This window comes from Capsicum annuum, chromosome 9 (genome assembly GCF_002878395.1).
Source record: "Capsicum annuum cultivar UCD-10X-F1 chromosome 9, UCD10Xv1.1, whole genome shotgun sequence".
Taxonomy (NCBI): domain Eukaryota; kingdom Viridiplantae; phylum Streptophyta; class Magnoliopsida; order Solanales; family Solanaceae; genus Capsicum; species Capsicum annuum.
The window spans coordinates 24,306,735-24,309,409 of record NC_061119.1 but is presented as its reverse complement, the minus strand read 5'-3'; the positions used below and the strand labels follow the sequence as shown (position 1 = coordinate 24,309,409).

The window sequence follows — 2,675 nt, the reverse complement described above, 5'->3', positions numbered from 1 at the left end:
TTATAAAATACTATGCTCTCTCTCACACTATATATATATATATATATATATATATATATATATATAACATAATACAAGATTTATAATAAAAAACGTCTGAAGTTAATTAAAACATGCAAAATCACGACTTCAATAAGCATAAGTCTACCAATGTTTAAAATTTAAAGCATATAACTATCCAAAAAGGTGTGACAATGTTCAAGTCGACACTTCAAGTAACTAAAGTCTCAAAATATTAAATACTTAAGCATTAGATGAGTCCCTACTAGGGAGAATAGGATTACTAAATGAGCGAGAAGATAATGCCATATCGCTCATCATGTGAGACCATTGCTCCTCCATAGATTTGAATCGATCATCACTTTGTTGCCTCAAACAGAAAACCTCTTGCTCCACTCATTGTTGCACCACCGCTTCTACACGTTCTTGAAGAACTCTCTCTTGATTTTCTCTCATTTACGACACCTCTTTCTCAAGTATTTTGATACGCTCTTTGGGCAACATGATCGGACACTAAATTTGCTGAATTGACAGAATTTTGATCTTTATACAAAGTTGAAGCTTGAGAGCCCAATCCATAAACACACCCTTTTTTTGCTCCACCCGCAACATCAAATTACATGCGATTTATATCGAGTTCTTGATCTTTGATGAATCATCTGATGAGCCCAAAAGATTAGTAACTATGACGGCCTCCATTTTATCCTAAAAATTACAAATAATCAGCCACTAAATATTTAACTACTTAGTTTCCTCATTCAGTCGTGGTACTAGAGCAATGCAGTAAACAAAAGTGAGCAAGTTTACAAGATTTTCCCACAATAGAACATACAACAAAGTTGAAAAAATACCTTAGATTGCAATTACCGCGACAGAACACACAACGCAGTAAACAAAAGCAAGCAACTTAACAATATACTGAAAATGACATGCAATTAGAGTAATGTAGATACCACTTCAACAAACAACTTCTATAAAAATTTCCCACAACTAAAGGAACCAACAGAAGAAGATAAAACAGAAAAGGCTAAGAGAGAAGCACGTTCACAGGTACACATGTCTAGGTTACTTAAAGTCTACTTTTGACAAATAATTACTCTCTCTATTCCATAATAAGTTAATTATTAGATTTAAGCACACATGTATTAGAAGAATTAGCCAGTTGTTATTATAAAATTGTACGTTGCAAATTGTCACAAGAGTTGTAAATAGACAAATTTTAAGAGATTGACACAGACAAGGGACGAGGTATGGATCTTAATTGATGTCTTTAATTAAGGTGAAAATGTACATTGTACAATTTAATCTGTACACTGCACGTGAAAAATTAGTTCACTGATCTACCATTTACTCTCTACTATCTACTACTATATGTGAAAAATAACTATCTAGGATGAATATGCATCCACTGATATTGGTTCACAAAGGAACCTGACCAAGAAAACATGACATTTTACTAAGCATTACTGCACCAATAGCATATACCAAACTGAAGGATCAAAACTACAAAAGACTTCTTATCTTAACTTCTAAGATAAGTTGCTCAGACTCTTTAAAAATGCTACGAGTGTGTGTCGGATCCTCCAAAAATAGTGTATTTTTTAAGGATCTAACACGGGTGCGGCCACAATTTTTGAGGGTCCGAGTAACTTAGCTTCTAAACATAATTACCATCAAGGAAGATATCACACAGCTAAATAAGAAAAAACAATGTAATGTAACCTACAAAGATTGAACTTACTTGTAAAGATAGGCCGCAATTCCCAGAAGAATACAGATAAGTATTATATCGATACAGAAGCTGCTGCTGGACCATACCTGAAGGCAAAAGAACTAACAATGCTGATAGTCGTCATTAGAAAAATGAGTCAAAACAAAGAAGAAGTAATCTGCTCTGCGATACCTTGTTAATGTTTTCCTTGAGTTTGACATTATTGTTTTTTATATCACTAGTTGCTTACTTGCCTTATCAATCTGTAAGTACAAACAAAGTAAGTTGATGTATCAACATTGTTTGTTACGGTTTATGAAAGAGTAATTCTGACCTTTGTATCGATTTCATCAATCAACGAAACTTGCATATCCAATTCTTGAAATAGAATGAAATAAAACGATGATCAAGAAATAGTTTCATTTCATGAGAACAGAACGATTTTAGTACACAAGTCTGGGATCATAAGGGAAACCTCATTCATGTCACGAGCTAAATTTTTCAATGTGTCCAAAACTTCTGAAATAACATCTAGTCCTTCATCCTGTCGAATTTAACATTCGGTTATGTGATGGTTCCATGTAAAACTAGCAGTGAAAAGGGAATCAATGAACTAGAATTGGAAAGTTACAAGCCTATTTCATTTTCCTCATTTCGTATTCTGATCTAAATTGAATGACCTCATCAGTTTGCTCGTAGTAACCATCGTCGAACTGTCCTTCTGATATGCATTTGTGACATTAAAATCAATCGTAGCGAAAGCAAAATAGAGATGGATTTAGGCATTGATTATGTATATTACCTTAGTCGAACTTTATATTTTTGTTGAACGATGAAGTCCCACGACCTCCTGGTTTCTTCGCTACATCTGTTGTACTTCTATCGGGTATTGCTTGAATTCTCTCTGATGGCATAAGTACTAATTCACCACGAGTTTCCAGTTCCTCTTTGGATAGTCCTTTAA

General features: G+C 33.9%; 1 long non-coding RNA gene across 2 annotated transcripts; it reads right to left on the bottom strand.

The window, feature by feature from the left end:
* Positions 1 to 1,729: 1,729 nt before the first annotated feature.
* Positions 1,730 to 2,419, bottom strand: LOC107842186. 2 transcript variants are annotated; one of them, XR_001665661.2, is made up of 4 exons: positions 2,187 to 2,419; positions 2,046 to 2,089; positions 1,904 to 1,974; positions 1,730 to 1,818 (listed from the first exon to the last, which is right to left on the bottom strand). It is a non-coding gene; the product is annotated as an uncharacterized LOC107842186 (long non-coding RNA). The 2 variants fall into 2 exon arrangements; XR_001665660.2 differs by having other exon boundaries at positions 2,046 to 2,419.
* Positions 2,420 to 2,675: the final 256 nt, after the last annotated feature.